At 38.9% G+C, this 9,314-nt stretch overlaps 1 non-coding gene across 1 annotated transcript; it reads right to left on the bottom strand.

The window, feature by feature from the left end:
• Window positions 1-8,379: 8,379 nt before the first annotated feature.
• LOC130943243 (small nucleolar RNA R71) lies at window positions 8,380-8,483 on the bottom strand. The gene has a single exon (XR_009071769.1). It is a non-coding gene; the product is annotated as a small nucleolar RNA R71 (small nucleolar RNA).
• Window positions 8,484-9,314: the final 831 nt, after the last annotated feature.

Raw genomic sequence — 9,314 nt, 5'->3', positions numbered from 1 at the left:
GATCGACAGAAAGTGAAAACCAAATTCACTGCGTGATCACGATAAAAACGAGGGTTAAAACCCAAATTCTACAAAATCGGCAAGGATGAAAACAGAATAATGCAAGAAGTTATAGAAAGTGATCCATAAAAAGGACCAGACGAGGTCCTAATAAAATGGATTGCTATAAAATAACTTAAAGACTGGCCGGCACAAAAAGTCGGACCAACCACAACAACCCAAGTTATAAGTAAAGCCCTGGAAAGAGGTCTGGCCAACCCTATAAAAGAGGATTATTATAACTTCGAAGAGCCCGACATGATGAAGTCAGACTCCTACAAAAAGTTACAAAGATAATCCCTGAAAGAGACCTGAACAAGGTCCAAGAAAGAGGATTATCAAGTAACTCGACAGGGCCTGACCTGACGAAGTCGGCCCAGAAAGATAAGTTACAAAGATAATCCGTGAAAGAGACCTGAACAAGGTCCAAGAAAGAGGATTATCAAGTAACTCGACAGGACCCGACATGACGAAGTCGGCCCAGAAAGACGTAAAGCTACAAAAGGTAATACCCAAAAAGAGACCTGAACAAGGTCCAAGAAAGAAGATTACCAAGTAAACTCGACAGGGCCCGACCTGACGAAGCCGGCCCAGAAGGAAAAGTTACAAAAGATAATCCTTGAAAGAGACCTGAACAAGGTCCAAGAAAGAGGATTATCAAGTAACTCGACGGGGCCCGACATGACGAAATCGGCCCAGAAAGACGTAAAGCTGCAAAAGGTAATCCCCAAAAGAGACCTGAATAAGGTCCAAGAAAGAGGATTACCAATTAAACTCGACAGGACCCGACATGATGAAGTCAGGCCCAGGATACAGAAATTACAAATATAGTCCCCAAAAGAGATCTAAACGAGGTCCAAAAAGGAGGATTACAAAGAAAACCAAGCCAAATAATCAAGCTAATCATGTCGGACAAAAATCCCAGCCTATGAAGGTACCAAGATGAGTGCAAGCAGGCATAATATAAAAACTACTAAGTTATGATAATAGCAAGCTCCAGAGGCCACCAAGATCAGCCACAGAAGCTCGAAAACTACTTTGTTTTTCAAAATAAAGTTGCTAAACAAGCAACCAAAAGAAGTATCAGCAGTCACCAAAACACCAGTTACAAGATAAAGAGTTCAAAAGCCCACAAGCCGAGCTATCTACATTAAAAAGGGAGAAAACTCAGTCAACATTAGAAGACTTCTCAGCAGCATCAACTCGGGGTGAAGGAGGATGAGTCTGAAGAGGCACTGTATCTACCGTCCCATCATCTCGATTCAAGACTTGGCAATCCGGTTCTCCTTCTGGATGATTGATCCCAGCAGTAGAAGTCAGAGAAGTTGGCACAGCAGAAGTCATGGTAGCAAGCAGTGAAGGACGATCATCATCATCATCATCGGGATCGTCAGGGACAATCTTACCATCCTTAACAACATTGTCCAAGCTAATAAGAGAAAGGTCGAGATCTGGCGCAAGAACTCAAAATTGCTCTTTCAGATTCTCATAAGCCGCAGTGACACTACCTACAAGATGACCTTGAAGTTCGGTGTAATCAGCCTGAACAGACTCCAACCTACTCCTGAGCTCCATCATCTCTCTATAAGTAGTAACATAGCTATCCTTATGTTTTAGCATCATATCCTCGGCCAGTTGCGTGACAGCCACCAGACCAACAGCCCGAGCCTTTTCCCCCTTCAGCTCCTTCTCCAGCTCGGCCACTTTCACCTCGAGCTCCTCCTTCAAACCCTTAATTCGGTCAAACTCTGATTTTGCCTCCTCCATAAAAGCCTTGGTAGCATGGATAGGAAGATCTTGAGCAGTTCTGTATAAATCCGCTCCCATGTGTGCCAGTGTAATACCACTCCGAGTAATAAAATCCAAATGACGAAGAATGGATACATCGTCGATAGGCATGACACCATAGGGAGCAATCTATTGATCTACAAACCCAACAACATCAAAGTCAGGAGCACCAAGATTAAACAGCTCGATAGTCCGAGGTCTTTTTGGAGGAGGAGCGACAGAAGGAGAGGAAGTACAAGCAGAAGGATCAATCAAACGAACTCGAGGAGTGGGGATAACCTTCCTCGGCCCAAGAGAACTTGTAACCAAAGACTTAGATGAAACCTGAGAAGTCCTCTCCCCGGCCACCTTGGCCGAAGCATTCTGAGCTGCAGTAGCTTTCCTTGCCCTCTTAAAGGCCTTCATGGACTCATTGTTCTTAATAATCTCTACAAACAAACATTACAAATAGGAAACCAAACTACGAGTCAGAAAAAGATCTCACAAGAGACAAACACAACAAACAAACCAATAGAAAAAATTGACCACTACCCAGCTCAGCTCGGAGGAGAGAGGGGTTAGCTAAAAATTTCTTTGTGTCAAGATGAGGAGGCTCCCCCCCCCCCAGTTTTCTTTCAACACAGTCACAAAAGCTTATTCAGCCTCATCTAACATCTCCCACGAGTATCTCGATACCACTACATCTTTTGCCACTCTAAAGGAAAGGTGGGCTCATCATTCTCATCCAGAAAAAAGGGCCGAGCTCCTTCAACAGCTCGAACCCTAAAAATGTAATTTTTGAAATCGCAAAAAGACTCATTAAACATGGAGAAAACCATTTTTCCCCTGTGAAGCTCAGAAAGAAACCCAAGCGGCTTTCTTCTTCACTACACCAGGCTTTGTCAAAACAAAAAGATAAAAGAAGAGAGATTGCGAAGCAGGGATGCCAAATTCACGACACAGTAGCTGAAATATTTTTATAAAACCCCAGGAATTAGGGTGAAGTTGGGATGGAGCTACATTACAGGACCATAACATGTTGGTTTCAAAAGGGGTAAAAGGAAGAGTAATATTCATTTGACTAAAAAAGAAGTCATATGCATAGAAAAAGGGGCGCTCTCCAGCAATCCGGGTAGAAAAGCAAACCCTTTCATCAGAAGTTGGAGATACGAGCTCATAATTCTTTTCATCACTACTGTTACTACAAATCCTATGAAACTGCCTAAGTTGCTAACAAAACTCGGAGTCAACCAACGAGACGCATAAGAAGACCATAGAATCCACCCAATCGGCCATGCCCTTAGGGACCTGGGAAGACGTCTCAACAATATTTTTGCGAGAAGACATGATTAACTAGTCCTACAAGAAGAAAAGAAGATTGGATTACTCAAAAAATACCTCAGAACGCTAATTGAATAACTCGGGCATAAACAGAGGCAACTCACAAAACTAAAGCATATAGGTGTCAAAGAAGCCAGGTAAAGCAACAAAAGCAAATCGCAGGACCCAATCCAAAAGGTTCTAGGGGCATCCTTTGGAGGCAGAAAAAAGATTCAGGGAAGCCTACAAGCTTACATCTTTACACGTCCCAACAAAAAGCAAATAAAGTCATCAAAATAAGCGTTGATAGAAATTACAACCTCAGTCCACCCAACAGCAAGAACATGCCAAACGGAAAAACAGATAAAGGCGCAATCTTTTCTTCAAAAATCAAACGAATCACTACTCATACAGAAACAGGCAACAACATGCAAAAGCCTTAGGAAGCTTCAACTGCCAAGGGAACATCAGAAAAGAAAAAAGCCAGAAATCGCAGCAACAAAAAATACAGGAAAGCGAAAAGGTTCAAACTTTCCAAAAATACACTCAAACAAAAACCCTACTGTACCAAGCAATAGAACAATGCAAGCAAAAAAGAAAAGATGAACCAACCTGAAAAAGGAGAAGTGCACAGAAAGCGAAGACAAAGAGATCAGGAGTTGCCGTCGAAAGCAAAAGAGCACCCACGATCGCCAAACAATGTCACAAAGAGAAACGCGAAAGGGCAGACGACAGACGAAAACAACAAAAGTGAGAAAGAAAAGGGGAAGTTACAGAAAGGAGAAAAACTGTCTCCGTGTGTGAAGTTCAAAATAAAAGAAGCAACAGAAATGGTGCATTGAAAACCAATTAATGGGGGCATTAAAAACCCTCGTGCATTCCCAAGACCAGGGCACTAACGCAAAAGCGCGCTCTTTCAGAGGAAACGGAACAGAAACATTCTGCATTCAAAAAAGGAGAACTCTACAAAGAAGAAGTCGACAAAATGCTCGAGTTTGGCTTCACCAAAGAAGGATCGAAGTCATAAAACTAAAGACTCGACCTCAAAAAAGGAAGACCGAGCTCGAGCAGGGGCACTGTTCATACCCTGGGTCGAGCTGTCTGACCCGGAATGTTCTACAGACAAAGCGACCAATCTCTTCAGGTTAGGATGACCCGACCTCTTCTCAAAGAGCTCGGCCAAGTCACAGGAAAGCCCAATAAAGGGTCCAAATAGAGGAACATGACTCCAATAAAAAGGCAGCCCAAGCCTATAGAGATAAGGGCGGTTCCCATGAAAGATAAAGATAAAGATAAGATAAGAAAACTGATGAGCGGATAATTTATACGCTTTTTGGCATTGTTTTTAGGTAGTTTTTAGTATGATCTAGTTACTTTTAGGGATGTTTTCATTAGTTTTTATGCTAAACTCACATTTCTGGACTTTACTATGAGTTTGTGTGTTTTTTTGTGATTTCAGATATTTTCTGGCTGAAATTGAGGGACCTGAGCAAAACTCTGATAGGAGGCTGACAAAGGACTGCTGATGCTGTTGGAATCTGACCTCTTTGTACTCAAAATGGATTTTCTGGAGCTACAGAACTCCAAATGGCGCGCTCTCAACGGCGTTGGAAGTAGACATCTAGAGCTTTCCATCAATATATAATAGTCCATACTTTATCCGTAATTTGATGACGTAAACTGGCGCTCAACGCCAGTTTCATGCTGCATTCTGAAGTCAAACGCCAGAAACACGTCACGAACCAGAGTTGAACGCCAAAAACACGTTACAACTTGGCGTTCAACTCCAAAAGAAGCCTCAGCTCGTGTAAAGATCAAGCTCAGCCCAAACACATACCAAGTGGGCCCCGGAAGTGGATTTATGCATCAATTACTTACTTCTGTAAACCCTAGTAGCTAGTCTAGTATAAACAGGATAGTTTACTATTGTATTAGACATCTTTGATCAGTTTATGCGATCTTAGACATTGGGGGCTGGCCATTCGGCTATGCCTGGACCTTTATCACTTATGTATTTTCAACGGTGGAGTTTCTACACACCATAGATTAAGGGTGTGGAGCTCTGCTATACCTCAAGTTTTAATGCAATTACTACTATTTTCTATTCAATTCGATTTATTCCTGTTCTAAGATACCATTCGTACTTCAATCTGATGGATGTGATGATCCGTGACACTCATCATCATCCATCCTTATGAACGCGTGCCTGACAACCACTTCCGTTTTACAAGCGAGAGCTAAGATGCGTATCTCTTGGATTCCTGATACACGACGCATGGTTGCCCCTCGCCTGACAACCGAGCCTTCCATTCCGTGAGATCAGAGTCTTCGTGGTATAAGCTAGAATTGATGGTGGCATTCATGAGAATCCAGAAAGTCTAAACTTTGTCTGTGGTATTCCGAGTAGGATTCTGGGATTGAATGACCGTGACGAGCTTCAAACTCGCGATTGTTGGGCGTGATGACAAACGCAAAAGAATCAATGGATTCTATTCCAACATGATCAAGAACCGACAGATGATTAGCCGTGCCGTGACAGAGCATTTGGACCTTTTTCACTGAGAGGATGGGATGTAGCCATTGACAATGGTGATGCCCTACATACAGCTTGCCATAGAAAGGAGTGACAAAGATTGGATAAAAGCAGTAGGAAAGCAGAGATTCGGAAGGAACACAGCACCTCCATACACTTATCTGAAATTCCCACCATTGAATTACATGAGTAACTCTATCCTATTTTATTTATTTTCGTTTACTATAATTTCTTAATACAGTTGAATCCGCCTGACTGGGATTTACAAGATGACCATAGCTTGTTTCATACCAACAATCTCTGTGGGATCGACCCTTACTTACGTAAGGTATTACTTGGATGACCCAGTGCACTTGCTGGTTAGTTGTGCGGAGTTGTGACTAAGTGTGATTCACGTTTGAGAGCGCTACCAAGTGTTTGGCGCCATTGTTGATGATCACAATTTCGTGCACCTAGTTTTTGGCGCCGTTGCCGGGGATTGTTCGGGTTTGGACAGCTGACGGTTCATCTTGTTGCTCAGATTAGGTAATTTTCTTTTTATTTTCTTTTCAAAAAGTTTTCAAAAATATTTTTCAAAATTTCTCACCTGTTTTCAAAAATTTTCAGAGTTTTCAAGAATGAATCCTAGAGTTTCATATAACATGTTTTAGCTTGGCTGGCTATTAAGCCATGTCTAACTCATAAGATTTTGATTGAGGACTATGAATTCATTACTTCCTTTTTCCAAAATATGTTTTCAAAAAATTTAGTAAGAAAATACAAAAAAAATCATAAAATAAAAAAAAAAAACCAAAAATATTTTGTGTTTCTTGTTTGAGTCTTGAGTCAATTTTTAAGTTTGGTGTCAATTTCATGCTTGTAAAAAAATTTATGCATTATTTTTCAAAAATTCATGCATTCATGGTGTTCTTCATGATCTTCAAGTTGTTCTTGGTAAGCCTTCTTGTTTGATCTTGATGTTTTCTTGTTTTGTGTCTTTTATTGTTTTTCATATGCATTTTTGCATTCATAGTGTCCATGCATTAAAGATTTCTAAGTTTGGTGTCTTGCATATTTTCTTTGCATAAAAAATTTTTCAAAAATATGTTCTTGATGTTCATCATGATCTTCAAAGTGTTCTTGGTGTTCAACTTGACATTCATAGTGTTCTTGCATGCATTAAGTGTTTTGATCCAAAATTTTCATGTTTTGGGTCATATTTGTCTTTTTCTCTCTCCTCATTAAAAATTCAAAAATCAAAAAAATATCTTTTCCTTATTTCTCTCAAAAATTCAAAATTTTGGGTTGACTTGGTCAAAAATTTTTAAAATAAGTTGTTTTCTTGTTAGTCAAGTCAAAATTTCAATTTTAAAAATCTTATCATTTCAAAACTCAAATTTTTTTCATTTTTTTATATATTTTCGAAAATTTTTTTAAATTTATTTTCAAAATCTTTTTTTATCTTTATTTCATAATTTTCGAAATTACACTAACAATTAATGTGATTGATTCAAAAATTTGAAGTTTGTTACTTTCTTGTTAAGAAAAGCTCAATCTTTAAATTCTAGAATCATATCTTTTAGTTTCTTGTTTGTTAAGTAATTAATTTTAATTTTAAAAATTAAATATTTTTCAACCATACTTTTTATCGTATCTTTTTATCGTATCTTTTTATCATATCTTTTATATCATATCTTTTTCAAAATTTTATCTTTTTCAAAAAAAATTTGATTTCAAAATATCTTATCTTATCTTTTTATCTTATCTTTTCAAATTTGATTTTCAAATCTTTTTCAACTAACTATTTGACTTTTTGTTTGTTTCTTATCTTTTTCAAAACAACTTAACTACTTCTCCCTCTCTAATTTTCGAAAATATCTCCCCCTTTCTCAAAATTATTCTTAAATTAATTAATTGTTTCAATTTTTAATTTTAATTTTATTTCTTATCTTAATTCTCAAAAATTATTAACTCCTTTTCAAAAATTATTTTCAAAATTCTTTCCCTCTCCTCTTCTTCTATTTATTTATTTACTAACACTTCTCTTCACCTCTTTTCATCCCAAATCACTACCCCTATCCTCACCCTTTTGTTTGGATTCTCCTTTCTTTATTCTCTTTCTTCTTCTACTAACAATAAGGAACCTCTTTACTGTGACATAGAGGATTCCTCTTCTCTTCTTTTCTTGTTCTCTTCTCTTTCATATGAGCAGGAACAAGGAAAAAGGCATTCTTGTTGAAGCTGACCCTGAACCTGAAAGGACTCTGAAGAGGAAACTAAGAGAAGCTAAATTACAACAATCCAGAGACAACCTTACTGAAATTTTCGAATAAGAAAAGGAGATGGCAGCCGAACCCAACAACAATAATGCAAGAAGGATGCTTGGTGATTATACTACACCTACTTCCAAGTTTGATGGAAGAAGCATCTCAATTCCTGCCATTGGAGCAAACAATTTTGAGCTGAAACCTCAACTAGTTGCTCTAATGCAACAAAACTGCAAGTTTCATGGACTTCCATTAGAAGATCCCTATCAATTTTTAACTGAGTTCTTGCATATATGTGAGACTGTAAATATGAATGGAGTAGATCCTGAAGTCTACAGGCTCATGCTTTTCCCTTTTGCAGTAAGAGACAGAGCTAGAACATGGTTGGATTCACAACCTAAGGATAGCCTGGACTCCTGGGATAAGCTGGTCACGGCCTTCTTGGCTAAGTTCTTTCCTCCTCAAAAGCTGAGCAAGCTTAGAGTGGATGTTCAGACCTTCAAACAAAAAGATGGTGAATCCCTCTATGAAGCTTGGGAAAGATACAAATAGATGACCAAAAGATGTCCTTCTGACATGTTTTCAGAATGGATCATGATAGATATATTCTATTATGGTCTATCTGAGTTCTCTAAGATGTCATTGGACCATTCTGCAGGTGGATCCATTCACCTAAAGAAAAAGCCTGCAGAAGCTCAAGAACTTATTGACATGGTTGCAAATAACCAGTTCATGTACACTTCTTGAAATTGATGCTCTGAATGCCATATTGGCTCAAAACAAAATGTTGACTCAGCAAGTCAACATGATTTCTCAAAGTCTGAATGGATGGCAAAATGCATCCAACAGTACTAAAGAAGCATCTTCTGAAGAAGAAGCTTATGATCCTGAGAACCCTGCAATAGCAGAAGTAAATTATATGGGTGAACCTTATGGAAACACCTATAATTCATTATGGAGAAATCATCCAAATTTCTCATGGAAGGATCAACAAAAGCCTCAACAAGGCTTTAATAATGGTGGAAGAAATAGGCTCAGCAATATCAAGCCTTATCCATCATCCTCTCAGCAACAGACAGAGAATTATAAACAGAGTACCTCTAACTTAGCAAATTTAGTCTCTGATCTGTCTAAGGCCACTTTAAGTTTCATGAGTGAAACAAGGTCCTCCATCAGAAATCTGGAGGCACAAGTAGGCCAGCTGAGTAAGAAAATCACTGAAACTCCTCCTAGTACTCTCCCAAGCAATACTGAAGAAAATCCAAAAAGAGAGTGCAAGGCCATTGATATAATCAATATGGCCGAACCTAGAGAGGAAGGAGAGGACGTGAATCCCAATGAGGAAGACCTCATGGGACGTTTCTCAAGCAAGAAGAAGTTCCCTATTGAGGACCTAAAGGAATCTGAGG

The sequence above is a fragment of the Arachis stenosperma genome, chromosome 7 (assembly GCF_014773155.1).
Source record: "Arachis stenosperma cultivar V10309 chromosome 7, arast.V10309.gnm1.PFL2, whole genome shotgun sequence".
In the NCBI taxonomy this organism is placed as follows: domain Eukaryota; kingdom Viridiplantae; phylum Streptophyta; class Magnoliopsida; order Fabales; family Fabaceae; genus Arachis; species Arachis stenosperma.
The sequence above is the reverse complement of the archived record's forward strand: the minus strand, read 5'-3'. Positions and strand labels throughout refer to the sequence as shown.